General features: G+C 42.9%; 1 protein-coding gene and 1 long non-coding RNA gene across 2 annotated transcripts in view; one reads left to right on the forward strand and one right to left on the reverse strand.

Annotated features, from left to right (window-relative positions):
• Positions 1–20,640, forward strand: part of YBEY (ybeY metalloendoribonuclease) — a 110,618-nt gene that overhangs the window by 9,566 nt on the left and 80,412 nt on the right. The gene's annotated exons all lie outside the window — the stretch shown is intronic.
• Positions 14,548–14,903, reverse strand: LOC310834055. Its single transcript, XR_014559078.1, has 2 exons — positions 14,769–14,903; positions 14,548–14,637 (listed from the first exon to the last, which is right to left on the reverse strand). It is a non-coding gene; the product is annotated as an uncharacterized lncRNA (long non-coding RNA).

Genomic DNA, 20,640 nt, shown 5'->3' on the forward strand with positions numbered 1-20,640 from the left:
ACATTGAGATCAAAGGAGGAGAGGGACAAGATTTTAGGCCTTCACTACGGGAAGTCTCTGGACATTTTGGACAGAAGAACTGAAATTTATAAGGACATTCCTAAACAGTTGTTGGATCTTAGATCTGAATATTTGGAGCTTGTAAAATTGTTGAGAGGCAACTCAATCATCTTTAGGTGGGATTTTCCACAAGGCTTGTCCTTTACCTTCAGAGGAAGGAAGATTAAAATTAAAACTTTGGAAGATAGAGATAAATTTCTGAGTGCCCACGGAGAAGACCTTCATAAAGGACTTGAACTACTCCCTGGGCCCGAACCACCAGAGGTACCTACACCTGTGGACTCTAAAGACCCACAGAACCAAACACCATCCCAAGGAAAATAACCAGATTTATCCAGGATGTCCCTGCAACTTTTGAGCTGGAATATTAATGGCTGCAACAGCCCGGAAAAAAGGAGGAAAATCTTTCACATTTTAAAGAAGGAACAATTGGATATTATCTGTTTACAAGAAACACATGTGACTAGGCTCCACAGAAAAGTATTAATAAATAAAAGGCTTGGCCAGGAATTTATATCTTCGGACAAAGTTAAGAAGAGAGGAGTGGTGATATATGCAAAAGAGAGCCTATCACCTAAATTTTTATTTAAAGACGACCATGGAAGAATTTTGGCAATTGAAATACAGCATCAAGGAGAGAAAATTTTGATATTAGGAATCTATGCTCCAAATGAAGGGAAATCAGAATTTTACAAGAAGTTGCAAGGGATTATGTTGGAATATCTGGACTTTGATAACATCATTATGATGGGAGATATGAATGGGATCGTATCGACCAATATGGATAAGTCACAAAGACAAAATGTTACCAAAGATGGCAGACTACCAAAGACCTTTTTTGAAATGACAGATAATATGGACTGGATTGATATATGGAGAACAAAGAACCCCTTGGGAAAAGAAGGAACATTCTTTTCTGAAGCCCAGCTGACATGGACAAGAATCGACCAAATATGGATTTCTAGAGGTCTGGCACCTAAGGTGAGAAAAGTGGAAATCTGCCCAAAGACCTGCTCCGACCATAATGCTTTGAAAATGGACATGATACTAGTACCAACCGGTTCCTTTAGATGGAAGATGAATGACAATTTGTTCAGAGATCAAGAGATCATTAAGAAGGCCCAAAAAGTTATAAAGGACTACTTTGAAATAAATTTGAATACGACGGTGGAAAAAAGAACAATCTGGGATGCAAGTAAAGCGGTCATGAGAGGGTTCTTGATACAACAGAATTCTATAAAGAAAAGGACACAGAATGAAAAGAAAGACAGGATTTTGGAGAAAATTAAAGAACTAGAGAAGAAGTTAAGAGCAAATCCAAAATCGCAGCCGATCTTGAGAGAAACTAAACTCCACCAGGCACAATATTCTAAATTGATAAATCAGGAAATTGAATGGAAGATTAAGTTGATGAGACAAAAAACGTTTGAATCGGCAAACAAATGTGGGAAACTGCTGGCTTGGCAGTTGAAAAAGAGGCAAAAGTTGAATACAGTAACAAATTTGGAAATTGAAGGAAGAAATATCCAGAACCCCGTGGAAATTAGAAAGTGTTTCCAGAAATATTTCAAAAAACTATACACTCAAGGGCCGCAAAATGAGATGGAAATTAAACAATTCTTGGAAAAAAATGGGCTCAAAAGACTGTCACAGGAAAATAGAACACTCTTGAATAGCAAAATAACTCGACAAGAGATCGAACTTGCCATTCAGAACATGAAACTGGGCAAATCTCCAGGGCCAGATGGTTTGACCTCCAAGTATTATAAGACATTAAATGACTATCTGATACAACCACTGATGGAGGTCAGCAATGAGATTATGGAGGGGAAGAAGGCGCCGGAATCGTGGAAAGAAGCCTTTATCACATTGATACCAAAATCAGAAACTGAAAAGACACAGCTTAAGAACTACCGTCCCATCTCCCTTCTAAATGTGGATTACAAAATATTTGCTGAAGTTTTGGCAAACAGACTTAAAAGAGTTTTAAGTGAAGTAATACACAAGGACCAAGCAGGCTTTCTCCCAGGCAGACACATGTTTGCCAATACAAGGAATATTATTGACATTTTGGAGCTGTTGCAAACAGAAATTAATACCAAAGCAGTGTTAGTTTTTATAGATGCGGAGAAGGCCTTCGACAATATCTCTTGGAAGTTTATGAAGGGAAATTTAAAAGAAATGGGAGTGGGGAGGGGTTTTGAAAACGGGATTGATGCGATATATTCAGAACAAAAGGCAAAACTGATAGTCAACAATGTGGTTACGGAAGGGTTTAAAATTGAAAAAGGAACACGACAAGGCTGCCCAATTTCCCCGCTGTTGTTTATTACAGTCCTGGAGGTGCTCCTGAATCTTATCAGAGGGGACCGGTTGGTGCAAGGGATTCAGGTCGGAGCGAAACAATATAAACTTAAAGCTTTTGCAGATGACCTAGTTTTGACCCTGCAGGAGCCAGAATCTAGTACAAAAAGAGTTTTGGAATTGATTCAAGACTTTGGTCGGGTGGCGGGATTTAAATTAAATAAACAGAAAACTAAAGTATTAGGGAAAAACTTGACAGACATAGAGTCAGAACGGTTTCAGAAAGAAACAGAACTAACATTGGTGAAAAAAGTTAAGTACCTAGGGGTAAATATAACAGCAAAAAATCTGAGTCTATTTAAGGATAATTATGAAAAATGCTGGTCTGAAATTAAGAGAGACTTGGACTGTTGGACAAAATTGAAACTTTCTTTGCTAGGCCGAATTGCCGCTATTAAGATGAATGTATTGCCAAAGATGTTGTTTTTGTTTCAAACATTACAAATTGTGGATAAGACGGAGTGCTTCAGGAAGTGGCAGAGAGATATTTCTAAATTTGTCTGGCAGGGCAAAAAGCCTAGAATTAAGTTTAAGATACTAACTGATGCGAAAGAAAGAGGTGGCTTTGCCCTGCCGGACTTAAAGCTGTACTATGAAGCAGCAGCTTTCTGCTGGCTCAAGGACTGGCTACTTCTTGAAGACACGGATGTGTTGGATCTGGAAGGTTTTAACAATGCATTTGGTTGGCATGCATATCTATGGTATGATAAAGTCAAGACCAATAAGGCCTTTAAGAACCATATTGTCAGGAAAGCTGTATTTAATGTCTGGACAAAATACAAAGACTTGTTGGAAAACAAAACCCCAAGGTGGCTTTCACCTCTGGAGGCTAAGGCCCGGAAGAGACTCAATATGGAGGCCAATTGGCCAAAGTATTGGGAAATATTAGAAAAAGATGGTGACAATTGGAAATTGCAGAGTTTGGAGAAAATGAAGGGTAAAGTGCTAGACTGGTTACATTATGCTCAGATTAAAGAAGTTTTTAAAAATGACAAAAAGTTAGGATTCCAGGTGGAAAAATCGAAGTTAGAGACAGAACTGTTAGAACCAAAGAGTAAGATATTATCAAGAATGTATAACTTGCTGTTGAAATGGAACACACAAGATGAAATGGTTAAATCTGCTATGATAAGATGGGCACAGGACATTGGGTATAATATTATGTTTGAAGATTGGGAAAGGTTGTGGACCACTGGGCTGAACTTCACTGCATGTAATGCTCTGAAGGAAAATGTAATGAAAATGATATATAGATGGTACATGACCCCTGTTAAACTTGCTAAAATATACCACTTGTCCGAAAATAAATGTTGGAAATGTAAGGAAAATGAAGGAACATTCTTTCACCTCTGGTGGACTTGCCCGAAAGTGAAGGCCTTCTGGGAAATGATATATAACGAGCTGAAAAAAGTATTTAAGTATACTTTCACTAAGAAACCAGAGGCCTTCCTCCTGGGTATAGTCGGCCAGAAGGTGTTAAAGAAGGACCGAACATTCTTTATGTATGCTACAACGGCAGCAAGGATACTTATCGCTAAGAACTGGAAAACTCAAGATTTACCCACACTGGAAGAATGGCAGATGCAGCTGATGGACTATATGCAATTGGCGGAAATGACCGGCAGAATCCGAGACTTGGGAGAAGAAAAGATTGAAGAAGACTGGAGGAAATTTAAGATTTATTTACAAAAATATTGTAATTTGGTGGAATGTTAAGAAGGGTGCTTGATTACAAAAAATTGGCCATCACTAATTTGGATTTGAATTGGAAGATAAGTGAGATTTTAGAAAACAAAAATTGCTGAAGAATTGTTATTTATCATTTAAAAGAGCGACTATAAATTACATGATAATTTGCTTGGAAAAATGTATTGACAATGTAAGTGTGAACGGGAAACGTGAGGAAGTCCAAAAAGGTTTGAAAATTTGTTAAGACAAAAGGAATGTTGTTTATTATTTTTGTATTTTTTATAAAAAACCCTAATAAATATCTTTATAAAAAAAAAAAAGAGAGTGCATGATGGATCTCGTCTCCAGTTCTCCTTTTTCTGTGAACCGTCCCTTGGATCTTTCTGGGCCCCAAGCTGTTATTTGTCACTGCTCAATGACCCACCCTTGCATCGTGGTGTTCCCCTTCTGTTGTTAGATGTATTGGTTTTTTATGCTTCTGTGCTTTTATGTTTGTACATATTTTATGGGCTAATAGCCGTAAATAAATTTGAATTGAAAATTGAATTGAAAAAATAGGCAGGTGCGCGCAGGCACAGCGTGAAGACTTGACACAGAGAGGAACCCCACACAGTTTTCCCGCACGTAACGTAACAGGCGGGGAGCCAGCTCAGATAGAGAGAAAGGCAGCAACCATTTTATTCCCTTTTTAAGCGCCGCTTCCCTCACACCCCACCTCTCCTCCTGTGCCTTCCAGGGTTTGGGTCCTGAGCTGAGGGAGCTTTTGCTTCTCTCCTTCCAGGTCCCCAACACAATGGGACTTCCTTTTGAGCAGACTAGACTTGCCCGATAAACCGCGTTCTCTGGAGTGGTGTTTTGTGTCTGTGCGAAAGAGACAGAGATCGCATGCGACAATGGTGCAGCCAGCCGTGGTTATGTAGTGCCACAATTTCTTACAAGGGAGTATGAAATTCCAATTTTCAGTACGTGTCCTTTGCGCTTAGGGAATTACTCTGCCTTGAATATAGAAAATATTAACCTTGAGGCGGCTTCAATCATATTCAATTATCTGAGCGTTATTAAATCCAGTAGGTCTGTGTCAACATACTGCAAGATCCCTTCTGCGTTTGCAGCGCCGCCCCCGAAGTGACCCTTTAAATCCACTTGACAGTCTTGCTGTAGGCGATCGTCTTCCAGGCAGAATGAAAGGCGCACCCACCGATCCCACTTCCTTCCTCTCCCCTTCCCACCCGCCTGCCTCCTTCCCATCCTCTCCCCTGCCTGCCTGCCTGCCTGCCTGCCTCCTCCAGTCGGGAGCAATGGTGCACCGAATGTCACACACACACACACACACACACCCCAGGGATGATACCCGGGGCGGCCCGCCCCCACTGCCCCTTCCTCCGCCACTGCTGGCAAGGAGGCTGGCAAGGCAACCTGAAAGGCATTGGGGAAAGCGGCCCAGCCTGGCCCAGCCTAGCGGAAGGCCGACCCGAAAGGAAGAAGGTGCGGAGAGGGTCTTGTTTCCACCCTTTCCTGGCTCGCCTTCTGCAATAGGTGGACTCTCCCCAGGGAAGTTTAGAACATCAACCGGAAACATCCATTATTCGTGCTTATTAGAATTAATTAATCATGCTGAAGATCTGCTTGCGGCCTGCTTTTATTAATGTCCAGTTGCTGACGGGACACAGAGAGAAGAATGTAAAGGCTCTGAAGGAGACCGAGGTCAGATAAGACTGGTTGAGATCTCTCAACTGACTCTATTTTGCTCTCACTATGCCACCGAAAAAGTCAAGAAACCCTGTGAGGGAGCCAACCTATGAAAGCTCCAAGGGAGAGGAAAATGTGAATCCTCAGGGAGAAGGGCAGAGTGTAGAGGAGATATCAGAAATTCCTTCTGAGGCAGTAGAGCCTAGACTCTCTTTAGCATTTGAAAAATGGAAGTTGGAACAGGAATACAAATTTAAATTAGAGAGAGAGAAAAATAAGGCTGAACAAGAAAGAGATAAACTTAAAGCTGAACAAGAAAGAGATAAACCTAAAGCTGAACAAGAAAGAGATAAAATTAAGGCTGAACAAGAAAGGGAGCAGTACCGTCTGAGGGAAAAAGAGATGCAATTTCAGTTAGAAATGCGGAAAATGGAATTGGCATCTGTGGGAAAACCAAAATAATAATAATGGCACAAATGATCAAAGCCAGGTTAAGATAGGCCTCAAGCGTTTTCCCGAATTCAAAGATAAGGATAATCTGGAGGCTTTTATCGTCTCATTTGAAAGAGCATGCAAAGATTTCCAACTAAAAGATGAGGAAAAAATGATAATATTAAGGGCTAGAATTAGTGGAACCTTAGCCGAAATATATGTGCAAATGCCAGAAGATCAGTCTAGAAATTCTGACATGTTTAAACAATTAATTTATACCTGATTTGGAATAACCTCAGAACAGTTAAGAAAGAAGTTCAGGAGTGTGACAAAAATGAGGGAAGAAACGTTTGCTCAACTTGGAGCCAAAATTTCAAATTACCTCACAAAGTGGCTAGAGCAGAAGGGTGCCAATTCAGTTCAGAAGATCAGGGAGATTATGGCGCTTGAACAATTTTATACAACCATCAACGAGAAATTGAAATATCTGGTAAAAAAACGACATCCCAAAACTATACAGGAGGCAGCCACTTTAGCTGACCAAATTAATGAAATTAGAGACCAGGGATTTGATGGTCCAAAATTTGGCGGGAAAGTGTGGGAGTACCCCAAAAACAAATTTCAATATGCCAAGGGAAGCCCTACCTCAGGGAAATATGCCACGAACTAAAAGTCCAACTGACAAGGCCCTGACTAACATTGGTCCCACTGAGGGAAAAGGAAATAAAACTAATTATACTGGGTACAGGGAAATAAAGTGCTGGACGTCTGGTAAATTAGGCCACAGGAGTTTGGACTGCGGGGATGGAAAGGGTAAAACTGAATTCTGGTTCTCAAAAACAGACTTATTGTATCCACTCAGTGGAGCAGGAAGAGGCTAGGCAGGTTGGCAGGGAAACCGAGGTTTTAGCTAGGCCTGAGCCTGAGGAAAATTTTGAGGCACTGTGTGGTACAATGTTAGTTGATTAAACAGGATAGTTTCCTCTTGAGAAATGCTGGGGAAAACATCTGGGTTGATGATGAAAAGTATCTTGGGTTAAGAGACACCGGATCACAGATTACAATCGTCCATCCGGACATAATTTCCACCACTAAATTAATACCTGAGAAAACAATAAAATTAAAAGGAATTGCCAAAGAACCAGTGATCCTAAAAGTACCGTATTTTTCACTCTATAACACGCACCAGACCATAACACGCACGTAGTTTTTAGAGGAGGAAAATAAGAGGGGGGGAAATTCTAAACAAAATAGTGGATATCTGATTTTTGTGGTTCATGCTGTGGCCACAGACATGTGATCTGACAGTGAGTTTGGAGTAGCCCAATGCAAAAATCCTGAGGATCCATGTGGATCCATGCTTTGTAACTACAGAGAGAAGGAAGGGGAACCATGGATCCTCTGCTCACGACTGCAGCAGATCCCCCCCGCCACCCATAGGCATTCGCTCCATAACACGCACAGACATTTCCCCTTACTTTCTAGGAGGAAAAAAGTGAGTGTTATGGTGCAAAAAATATGGTAGCTAGAGTGGATATTAACTTCCGTGATAGGTCTGGGAAGTGGCAGGCAGCCATTTCTGAGGAAGTTCCAGCAGCAGTTCTTATTGACTGGGTTCTACTAGAGCATGTTAAGAGTGCATTTGTAGTTACTTGCTAAAAGGGGAGCCAAGAATCACCATCTACTGAGGAAACTGAAACAGTTGTCAGTGGAGACATGGCTGGGAAACCTCTCTTGGAAGGTTTGGGCGGAGCAGAAACTGAAGCTGTTAATAGTTCCTTTTAAAAACAGCCACAAAGCTAGTTTCGCTCAGGAGCAAAAAGGGGATGTTGGGTTAAGCGGTTGTTTTGAGGCGGCTAAGTCTGCCGCCCCTTTAACCCCTGAATGCCCAGAGAGATTCTGTGAAGAAAACGGGCTGTTGTATAGGGAACTCCTTGCCACACCGTATAGAGGGGGAGGAGGAATCCGTAAACAGCTGGTAATCCCTCACACCTATAGAGAAAAGATTTTGCAACAAGCCCATAATAGCATTTTTGGTGCACACATGGGAATAACGCGCACTAAACGAAGGGTTGCACAGAACTTCTACTGGCCAGGCATGGAGAAACAAATCAAGCTATATTGCCAGGCATGTGATATTTGCCAAAGACGAGGTACAGGGCAGTCTTTTACCTGTGATCTCTACCCCATTTCAAAGGTTGGGGCTTGACCTAGAAGGGCCATTGCCAAGAGCCACGAAACGGGGCAATAAATATATCCTGACCATCATAGATTTTGCAATCCAATATCCAGAAGCGATCCAATTAAGAAATATCAAAACTGAGACAGCAGCAGATGTGTCGATTAATTACACGAGTCGCCTGTGGTTTGCAAGTGAGTTGGTCACGGACCTAGGCACCTCATTTACATCCCAGCTCATGAAAAGATTGTGGGAAGCGTGTGGCATCACACATATAACTTCCACACCGTACCATCCAGAGAATAATGGATTGGTTGAGAAGTTTAATGGAACTTTGATCCGTATGATCAAAGCCTACGTAGCAGAAAACCCTAATGACTGGGACTGCCAATTACAACCCCTCTTGTACGCATACAGAGACATTCCACAAGAGAGTACCGGGTACAGTCCCTTTGAGCTTTTACTAGGGCGCAAGGTCAAAGGACCTTTAGATCTACTCTGAATGAATTGGGAGGATCACCCAGATAGTGATCCAGATTCAGTGATGGAATATCTGTACAAACTGCTAAACACTTTTCGCTGTTCCTTAGAAATAGAAGGAGAAAATTTAAAAGCCACGCAGTCAAAGCAAAAAATCTGGTATGATAAAAAGGCCAGAGAGAGAACCTTTGGGCCAGAAGATGAAGTGTTGCTGCTAAGGCCAATAAAGGGAAATAAATTGCAATTAGCCTGGGAAGGGACCGTACAAGATTGTGTCCAAAATGAATTATGTGAACTACATTATCCAGCAGGGGGATGAGGGGCACAAAGTGGTTCACGTGAACATGCTAAAACCCTACCATAGAACAGAAAGCTGGGCTCTATATGCTGTAAGAGAGGACCCAGAATAAACAGACGACATACTGTGCTGGGAAGGGAGAGGGGAGTGACGTTGTAATCAGAAAGAAGTGAATCTAGCCCCTTCATTAACCCAATCACAGCGGGAGGAGGAAGGAAGTATCCTACAAAAATACAAAGCCGTCTTTGGAATAGCAAAGGGAGTGGTCCATCACATAGACACTGGGGATGCTAAACCCATTGTAGTGACCCCTTATCGGATAACTGGGACATACATGGATAAAGTCTGCAACGAGGTGCAGGAGATGCTGAAGGCAGGGATCATAACCCCCTCAGAGAGTCCCTGGGCAGCACCAGAATGCTGGTAGACAAACCTGATGGCTCTATAAGCTTTTGTGTTGACTACCAAAAGTTAAATCACGTCACTAAGGCGGATGCCTATCCAATGCCCTGCTTAGATCACCTAATTGAGACCATAGGCAGGTGCCATTTCATTACCTGTCTAGTCTTGACAAAAGGATATTATCAAGTAAAAATGTATCCTGGGGACCAGGAAAAGTCCCCTAGGATTATATGAGTTTAAAGTGATGGCCTTTGGGCTAAAAAATGTGCCAGCAACCTTTCAGAGGCTAGTGGATAAGATCCTGCGTGGATTAAGGGAGTTTACAGTAGCTTACCTGGATGATATTGCAACTTTTAGTCAAACCTGGTCTGAACACAAAGAGCCCCTAGAGTTAGTGCTACAAAGAATTAAAGAGGCGGGCTTGACCATTAAGGCTAGTAAATGTCCGATTGGGGACTCAGAAATCAAGTACCTTGGACATATAGTGGGTGGAGGAATAATAAAGCAGGGGGAGAAAAAGGGTTAATATGAAAACCAATAGGAAAGCCGGAGGCAGAGCCTACCTGCATATAAAAGGGCTTAGCCTGAGGTTTGAGTTGTTGGTGGGTAGTTGGTTGGTTTTAATGGGTTGGTTGGTTGGTTGAGGCAGTTGGAAAAGCAGTTGGCCGGCAGTTGGAAATAGAGAGACAGTTAGTGCAGTGGGTTCTTGTGTGAGGAGAGGTAGAAGAGATAGAGACAGGATAAAACAAGACTAAGAAGGTAAAGAGTAACAACGTTTGGAATGCAGTTAAAGTTTGTTTGTGTCTGAAATAAACTACACTTTTCTTTGTTAATTTGAGAACCTGAGACTAAGTGATTTACCGGGGAGGACCTGGTTGGTGGCAGCAGATTAGTGGTGTACGTATGGGTCAATTGTCCGTGAGACGACTGGGGGCTCTGTACAAACGCCACAACCACGTTCAGTGGAACCTCGGTTGTCAAACTTAAAGCTTTCCAGAAGCCTGTTCAGCTTCCGAAGTGTTCAAAAACTGGGACTCAATGGGGCAGTCAGCAAGCTCCATTCAGAAAGAGAAACATGCCTCAAGGCACGTTTGAAAACGGAAGCATTTCTGGTTTTTCAGAGTTTGGGAGCCGAAACATTCAGCTTCCAAGGTTCCACTGTAGATCACAATGTAGATATTCTTGATACAAGAAGATACCTTACCTGGTGCTTCTTTTGGAGGCTGTTCTTTTGTCTCCTTTCTCATTTCCTATAGAAAAAGAGCAAAAGGGTAATTTGATGGTTCATTGTGTTATTAATATTTTGATGGGAGCTTCCCAGTGTCACTGGGGCAACCCAGTTGAATGGGCGGCATATGAAAAATATAATATAATAATTAAAATAGAAGAAATATGGCCTCAAGTAATTTCCATGGAACTGGAATCATAGAATCAACCTATCTGACTTATTTTTTTACCTAAACAATTCAGCTTTAATAGATCACAGCTTCAGAATTATTAAAACACCGGAAATGTAATTTGCATTTAATCCTAAGGCTTTAGGAAGAAAGGGGGAAAGCCTCATGTAAGAGAATTCATTCTGCCTGTTTCTTTGTCTCAGAACGCAGTACACAGAAATATATCTTTAGCATCACCATAACTAACTGGGTATTGCCATAACTTATTGAGCACATGCATTTGACTATAAATCTCCTGCTCGTGGCAGCAACCAATCCCACGTCCCCCTATTTTTTACAATAGTTTCTAAGAAAAACCCCTCATCTTATACACATATGTGACTCACCATTTTGGCAATTTCAAATATGATGTCGATTTCTCCCCCTTCTATCTCTATTATTTCCTCTGACGTAACAATTGGAACATATGCCCTTCTGGGTATTCTGTCATGAAAGAAAAAAAGGAAAATGAACGTCCCCCTGCCCAATTATCTCATTTCTGACTAATACTGGAGAAGACCTGTCTGGCTTCAAGCATGGTGGCAAATGCAGTGCTAGGTTCTCATGGTCTAGTTGCTTGGGGGTTTGAGCAGATTCCTAGCGGCCTTGCATTGTGCCAAATCCTTTCCGGCTTTCAGATCAACCCACCATTCCACCAAGCCTTCACACCAGCCCCTTTCCTTTCCTTGGCAAGTGTCAGGGAGCAGCTGGCATGGGAGTGTCAAGAAGGAGGTTTGTCCCCTTCCACTCCTCCTCCCTCTTCCTTGCTCAGTTGTCCTGATTAACAGCATGCTGGATTCCCATGCCTGGGGAGTAGTATTCCTCAGGCTGAAAAGTAAGAAAAGGAAAGAGCACAGTTACCTGTCTGCTTCATTTAACCTTGTCCTCTCTTGTGCCGCGTGCCACACTTGGCCCAGACAATGGGAATGTGGGGCACACCTGGACCAGAACAAGCCAGCATGTGGGTCTGGCTTCAGCATATAATCAGGCCTAGCTCTTGAACCGGTTTAGCAGCAGGTGGAGGCTCCATGTCCTTTACAGGTGCTAAGCGCTGATGGGCAACTTCAAGGCCCCTCATCTCACGTCTTCGCCCAAGCAGCCGCTGCAACAGAGCAGCAGCGCTCTCCTCCCCTCCCAGCCGGGACAAAATTAAACAAACTCTAGAGATTTACCCGATTTGTTGTTCTTACCTACTTTTAGGGTTTGGCAATCTTTCCCACACGGAGGGGGAGGGATCTTCTTTTTTAGCTGGTGGGGGAGCTGTTGGAAACAAAATGGTGGGGGGAGAACGCAACCCAAAAATGCTTAACCTGAAGCGTATTCATCCCAAGGTATGACTGTATGTGACTCACCATCAGCGCCCTTTCCCAAAGTAGGTCAATCTTCCTTCCACCTCTAAGACATCCACCGATGTCACAATGGATGGGAATCTGAATGTTCTTTCCTGAAAGTAAAAAAGGAAAATGAATGTGATTCTTGCTCTTGCTAAATATCTTTTAACCTATTGCTACCACCAGGATGGGTTGTAACTTTAAATAAATGATTTTCAGAGCAGAGCAGACCTGAAGTATTTGTGTGTGGAAGCTAATTCTTAAAATACACTTCTATCCCAAGGCATGCCAGAATAATAATAATAATAATAAAATGATTCATTGCAACATGTGAATTCTGAATACATTTCAGTAATAGTGTGCCTTGATCTATTAAAGCAGTTAGTACAAGGAAAGTAATAGAAGTAACAATCTACATGCAGTTTTCTTGTTTTGTTTTTCAAAATGGGAGTATTGTCAATGTGGGAAATGTTTAAACTCCTAGTTGCAAAGGTTTCTAAAGGCAGTGAACACAGCCGGCTGTCTAGGTCTAACCTGGAACAGAGTTGGTTGTTTATCTAGGATTACGTTTATAATCCTTTGTTATTCCTTCTTTGAATATTTTCTTCTTTTTTCAAAAAAAAATTATTCATTTTATAAAACAAATAAAAAATAAAAAACACAAACAGAAAAACAAACAATACAAATTCTTGTCATATCCTTATTTTTCTAAACATTGTTAAGTGGGCTTCCCCAAGTCCCCCCTATCTGATTTTCATTTTACTTCATCTTTAGCAGTTTAGATATATCATAATTTCTAACCATCTTTTTTTTTAATGACACTTAAAATAACTTCACATTTTATCACTTACAAATATCACTTACAAACTATTTTAAAATACCCTATCTTCTAGTTCTAACCCTACAGCCTATATCCACTTCCAAACTATAGATAACAAATACTTAAGATAACAAATACTTCCAATTCTGCCTCGCTTGCGAGACTCTTCCCCACTACATATCTGCAAAAGATCAAGATTATATATCAGACTCTTGATATATTATTCCTTCTTTCCATCATTTTTCCCAGTCTTCTAGCTGTATATTATAGCCAAAATCCTTAGCCCAATGTATCATCACCGACTTAACCTCTTCATCTTTTACATGCCATTCCAACAGAAATTTATACATTTTTGATAATATTTTATCACTTACAAATAGTACTATTTTAAAATACCCTATCTTCTAGTTCTAACCCTACAGCCTATATCCACTTCCAAACTATAGATAACAAATACTTAAGATAACAAATACTTACTTCCAATTCTGCCTCGCTTGCAAGACTCTTCCCCACTACATATCTGCAAAAGATCAAGATTATATATCAAACTCTTGATATATTATTCCTACTTTCCATAATTTTTCCTAGTATTCTAGCTGTATATTATAGCCAAAATCCTTATCCCAATGTATCATCACCGACTTAACCTCTTCATCTTTCACATGCCATTCCAACAGAAATTTATACATTTATACAAAAAAATAGGAGGAATTGTCAGCTTTTTCAATTAATATCCAGCTCTTCTGGATTCTAGAATAAATGCTTCTTGGCAGGGGCGTAGCGACGGGGGTGCGGCAGGGGCGCTACGCCCCGGGTGCCACCACTAAGAGGGGTGACAAATCCCAGGCGCCACTCTGGGCGCGCGCAGGCGCCACTCCCGAAAAGGTCCGCCTGCTGCCTCCCCCCCCCCCAGCTGTAGGGCGGCTGATGGGGAGGAGTGTCCCGTGGTGTGCTTAAGTGGACATGGAAGGTTATCCGGGTGGTATAGGGAGTGGTTAGGATGGTTGCAAAAAGTGCCATTCTTAAGGCTCGGGCGTTTGAGGAGTGACGTGGTGGCTTAGGCGCCTGCAGGTTTCGTGCAGCCTGAAACAGCAGCGTGGGACTTGCGTCAGTCTGCTGCCTCTCCCGCAGCTGTTTTGAGACTACAATTCCCATCATCCCTGACCATTGGTCCTGCTAGCTAGGGATCATGGGAGTTGTAGGCCTAAAACATCTAGAGGGCCAAGTTAGAGGAAGCCTGCCACAGTGGAACAAGAGGGAAGGAGAAAGGATCTTGCAGGTTCAGGTGTGGAGCTTCTAGGCGAGGGAGGTCATGGTGCAGAGCTTAGGATGGAAAGGGGATCAAGCAGAGGGCAGAGCAGACCTACCTCTTTGCGGAGGCTGGACTGCCAGAATCCAGATGCTTGGGCCATCTTCTTCAAGAGCTGAGCACGGTGGGCTCAAGAGGCCTTCCTCTGCTGAAAACAACAGAAAAACTGCCTCTTTTGATGTCACCTGATGTCATCGCATTCCACAGGTGCCCAGTGTTCCTTGTGTTCTAGATGCGTTCCTTGTGTTCTAGATCAAGCAGAGGGCAGAGCAGACCTACCTCTGTACGGAGACCGGAGCGCCACATCTGGTTCAGCTGATGAGCCATTTTGCTAAGCTCCTCTCCCTCTGTTGATCTCAGCAGAAAAACTTTCTAAATTGCCTCTTTTGATATCACCTGATGTCATCGCATTCCGCAGGTGCCCAGTGTTCCTTGTGTTCTAGATGCGGTTCTTGAGCACTGCAATTTGATCTCGCGAGGACAGGGCTTAGGTGCCCATTCAGGTCAAAACCCAAACGCACAACAATTCCTGTTCTGCCAAGCACCTTACTAGTCACACCCTAAATTGGTCATATAATACTAGCCCCACCACCACCACATCTGCTCCCTGTCTGCCCCATAGAGAAAGCCAGGGCCCATATGGGCCCACAAGTGTTCCTCTTGCTCTGCTACAGAGGCAAAACAAGTTTCACGGTTAAACTATAAACAGTGTTTGCCGCTGCAGCAAAATGGCTGCCAGTGCTTCTGCTGGGCCAGTTAACCTGGCTTGCCTTTCCTCAAAATACACATTCCTTCCTCAGAGTGATGCACTGTGGCGTCAAATGCTGCTTTTGCTAGGTTAAATTTTAGACAAGCTGAATGGGCACAGGCGGGGGGCAGGGTATTGGTTTGTTCTTGTTCTTCTTGTGTATTTCATGTTTTTCATCTTGTATTCTCATGCTGCGAAGTGCCCCAAGATGATGGTGATGATTTGCTGGTTTGACTCCCACCATCCTGACCATTGGGCCTGCTAGCTGGGGTGCTGGGATCTGGAGTCCAGCAGCCTCTGGAGGGCCACAGACTCCCCCACCCCTCATTTAACCAAGGCTTGCTACCAAACAACTTGGCCACTCTTGCCCCATGTGGCTGTCTAAGGCCCTTTTGCCCCCTCACCCCAATGCCACACTCTGCGGAAGGGCCCTGCACCATGGCAGAGGGCTCCTTCCTCCATGCAAGACTGCTGCTGCCTGGGTCAGATGCTGCCCAGATCAGTGTGATGCATACACACCCCACTGCTCTCTCCATAGCAGAAGGGGGGAGCAGGGCTAGCATTTAATGTTCATAGAACATCATACCGGAGGGGGGGTTGCATTTTGAGACCCCAACTGAGAGTCCAGATTATCCTCTTTCCACAATCAGGGTTTTCCAGGGGGTAATCGGCTGCTGATTTTTGTAGGCAGCTACTGGGCTGGCAGCTGCTTTTGAGGTTGCAATCATGTGACTTTGACACACACACACACACACACACACACACACGTGTGTGTGTACACATGCACAAACATGCACCGGGGCGGGGGGTCCCAAACTGGGTCTTTGACCCCGGTGACAGAAAGCCAAGTTTCGGCCCTGCCCCATGGCATCTCCAGGTGGGGGCTGGGAAGGTCCCCTTCCTGAAACCCTGGAGAGATGCTGCCAGCCTGTGTAGTCAGTACTGATATTGATCAGTGGTCTGAACTTGGGCAGCTTCCCTCTAAGCTGACGCTTGGGCTGTGGGGAGGCTGCAGAATAACATGGGGGGGGTAGAATTAAGGGTGGACAATGGTTGCAGCCTGGCCCTGCTCCTTGTGGCCAGCTGTGGGGGACTCCAGCCCACCAAAAACCCCTCCTTTAAATTCACCACTCCTGACCTCCACAGTGGGCTTCAGGGCTTCAGGAGCAGACCAGAGGGAGCAAGGTTCTGCTCTGCTGCTGCAGTTCAAGGTCGGCTGCTGCAATCTGACCAAGCGGCAAAGTTGGCAACAGTTCAGCCCAGCCACCGGGTCTGTGGATACTGGGTTTGTAAGACCTTGCTGTGGTGTAATTGATCTCTGTATTCGGGGCTGGGAAGGAATTTGCATGCAAACAAATGGGGCCCCTTTAGGGGTTTTGCCTTCTTCCTCTCAATCACCACAACTTGGGGTTGAATCCCGGAGTCTATTTTCTGGGAGGGGGCAAAGTGGTGCATCACCCTCTTTCCTTCCCGCAGGTGTGATATCTCCAGGCCCCCTGTTAAAGGGCTCTGCAGCCAGAACCTCCACCCACACTTCCCAGTCTTGCCTCCCCGGGAGGTCACTTTGGTGCTGGTACCACAGCAATTTGATTTTATCCTCGGAAGTGTATTCCAATGTCTCTGGAGACAGACGGATGCCGACAATAATAGAAAACTCTACTCCTCTCCCGCACCCCAAATAACTGTGTACTTTTACTTTTTTTTTTAATATCTTCCTGTGCTTTGGTTTCTCTTGGGCTTTCCTTTTCTGTTGCATCCTCAGTTTATGTCTTCCTTTGTGTCCCTATGTTTATTATTATTATTATTATTATTATTATTATTATTATTTCTTTTCCTACCCATGAATGGGCAGCACTACCTTCCTGACTATGTACCAGTTGCTAGGCAGCTTCCGGAATGGCTTTTTTTGGGAGTGTGGGATTGTTTCCTTCCAAAACACTGTGTGATAAGAATTTTAAGGTCTCTAATATAGAATAAATATTCATAAATGCACACATATCTAAATATATAAACCATTTGTCTGAGAGAGTACAGGAGAGAAATCCTGAAGCGTTTTGACTCTCCCAATGACCTCAAATATTCCTCTGCAGTAAGGGTGGCAATTGGGGAAAGCTTTCCCATTCTTTTTGCTTAAAAATCCTGTCTTAAGGGACATTTGTGTATGACTAGGGTGAGCCAGTGACCTGGATTCAAGAACTACAATATTAACCATCACAAAAGAATGCCTAGGCTGCCCAGGTAATGCAACCAGGTAATGCAACACATTCTTGCCCAGCTTATGGCTTCCTTAATTTCCCACCACCTCCTCTGCTGTGCCCCCTGTATCTAATTTTAGACATCCCCCCCCCCTTCATTTTGGAACATCAGATTAAAGATGCAATCCTAATTCCAGTTGGCAGCAGTGCTCACACTGGCCAGGACAGGTTGCAGGGTGGAGCGAGGGGAAAATGTCCCTTTGTCACACCAGCACCCTAGCTGACACAGCAGAGACGCCTGGATTGTGCACGCTGCCCTCGTAAAACGGCAGCAGTGGTGGCTCACTCCTGTCTCGTGTCGAGGGGTTTCCACAGGCTACTGCTGTCAGCAAGACCACGGGAGGTGGCTTAAGCCCACCTTCCTCTTGGGTGGGTACACTGGGGCACTCCTTGCTGGCAGGGCTTTCCTGCTGATGCCAGACCTCCCTCACTCACAGAAGCAGACGAATCAAGGGTTAGGATTGCTCTGCAAAAGAGCATTGCCAGTAAACATAATCTGGACTAGATTATTGCAATGAATTGGATTACTGTCAGGCTGCCATTGTGAATCTGGTGTCTGGGCCTCATTATTCAGAGTTGGATTATCTTCAGAGTTAGATTATCTTCAGAGTTAGATTCTCCCAGCAGATATCGGCCATGTTTGCAGGTAACAAAAAGCCACAGCTAATGCAAATCAAGGTCTATAAGCTTCTTCGTGGTTAATAAGCCATGGTTAAGCTGCTGGGTCAGGTTTGGACAATCCAATAAACCAGTTTAATAAACCATGCCTTAGCATTACATGTAAATTAAAATACTGAGAAGTTAACACTTGAGAACTACAACTACTGAAGTCTACAGCCAGCTCCATATTGGCATCAATTTTCTATTTAAAATGCCAGAAATGTGCAAATTAATATTGTCATCCCAAAGTTAACCTGCTTTGTGTCCCACATATAGAAGACGGATGCTGCATAATCCGCTATTGCAGAACAAAGCTTGCTGTTGCGGTACAGGAGGTCTTTGCGAGACCTCAAAATATTCAGCAGATGCCGAAAGGGAGTTCCAGGGATATTCTCTGATACACACACAAAAATAAAAATGGAAATTGCACGAACTGCATTGAAGTAACCCTTGAGATTGAAGTATGTATTTCATTTGTTAAAAGAAATGTCACCTAAAATCACAGCAAAACATAAGGGTAATGGAACCAAGTAGCTGCTTAAGATAATAAAAGGGACCAGAGTTAACCCAGGAGTTTTTTTAAAGTCCTCCTTTGAACAGCGGAAGCCATGCCAGACAGCAAACCGTTCTTAAAACATTCCTCGGCTGCAAATTCTGCTTGTCATGTGATAGTGGGGGCTGCAGTTACAAAGTAAATTGAGCCCCACCCACCACACACTTGGACTCACAGAGTTAGCTGCATAGTTCCTTGGATCCTGCTCCATATTATTTTGGACCAACCCTCTCAAACCATGGCAACTGGACAGATTCAAACAGAGTATAACTACATGCAAAGTTGCAGAGAACAGTTCTCCTTTGACTATCCCAAATCCCTGTTTCTCTCTTCTTTTTGCGTTCCTTGGCAGATGGCTCTGCTCTCCATACTTTCTTATTAAACTGTTGTCCTCCTTTAGTTTAAGCAAGATTTTTATTTTTTTAAAAAAGACAAACATTCTTACATTCTTTCTGACTTACCTATTGTTTTGTTACTGCAGGCATTCAGGATTGGAACAGTGGTAATTCATTTCAGCCAGCAAGGTGAACATGTGCTGAGCATTTGGGACAGTAAGTTGGTCTATGTGATACAAAATCTTGTTCTGAAACAAAACAGATTTGAATGAGACAGAAATATCATTGTCCTAATATGCACAATTTGTATATGGTGTCTGTTTGATGTGTGGTTTGCTATTTATATTTATATATTTGTTATATTATCAAATAAAGGATATTTGATTTCAATTTATTTAAAGACCACTGTAAACGGTTAAAATCATTAGCAGGGATATACAGACACTTGTAATGTGGAATTACTTATGATAATTATGGATATTTAATAGATGGATAAGGGTAAAAGTTGCAGCAAATTTAATCTTAAACATGGAACCCATGGAGGGAGGGAAGGGGGTCCAAAGATTCAAAAGAACCTTGTATATTAATGTTTGAAATGGTTAAGCTAAAATGTATATAACTGTGAAAAAAACAATAAAAATATTTTTTTTAAAAAAGGAAGAGATCTACAGTATATCCAATTACTTATCAGTTTTCCCCTTTCTTGCTACACTGAGACAGAAAGAATGTGTTTCTTTCTTTCAAAATCGTTGGAAAAGGAACACCAGAGCTTTGGGCAATATTGCATTTAGCTTGGGGTTGCTCCTGGATCCATTACTGTCATTAGAGGCCCAGGTGAGCTCTGTGACAAGGAGGGCACTTCCAAAACTTGCTTGGTATGTCAGCTTGGTAAGTCAATGTATTGTTTTTCCTTACTGCAATCCAACTTGAAGAGCTTCCACATTCTTGGACTTTTCCATTCCTTGCAACTGAGAGACATCGGTCATCCAATTCATTGAGACGTTCCTATTCAAAGCACAAGAAAACCCGGTTTTCAGCAATCTTTCACATAAAGGGAGCACGTTTCCTCAGAAGTACGTCTGAGAACTGCAACCTCAAGGACAGTTATTCATTCCAAATTTTACCATTTAAACAAATAGTAAACAAATGCATTTTCAACTCCAGCTTTACCATGACTCAATTACGTCAAATTAACAAAGTGTACTTGTTTGGTGCGATTACTCCTTATTTACTGTTGTGTTCTTCAAACTGTAAGTATGGCAATTCTTACAATGTGGAAATTCCCGTGTGCAAAATGTAGATTAAGAAGTTAACAGGAGCCTTCAGCAACACCTTGTCCACCAGGAGGGCTTGCCACGCCTCTGATGGTCTGTGTATCTGGCAAGTTTCTACTGCTATGGGGAAAGAGTCACAAACATGCAGTGCCATATCACCACCTTGCATTTTTCACAGGGCTGCTATGCCAACTGCATAGCAGGCCTCTCATTCTCCTATCCTTAAAGAGCGGGTGGAGAACAGATTTCACAGGACTGTGTGCCTCAGAGGTAACAGATAGGAGAGTTGCAAAACCAATGAGCATTAGGGCTGCTCTATGACCTAT

The sequence above is a fragment of the Podarcis gaigeae genome, assembly GCF_964106915.1.
Source record: "Podarcis gaigeae genome assembly, chromosome: 1".
NCBI lineage: Eukaryota > Metazoa > Chordata > Lepidosauria > Squamata > Lacertidae > Podarcis > Podarcis gaigeae.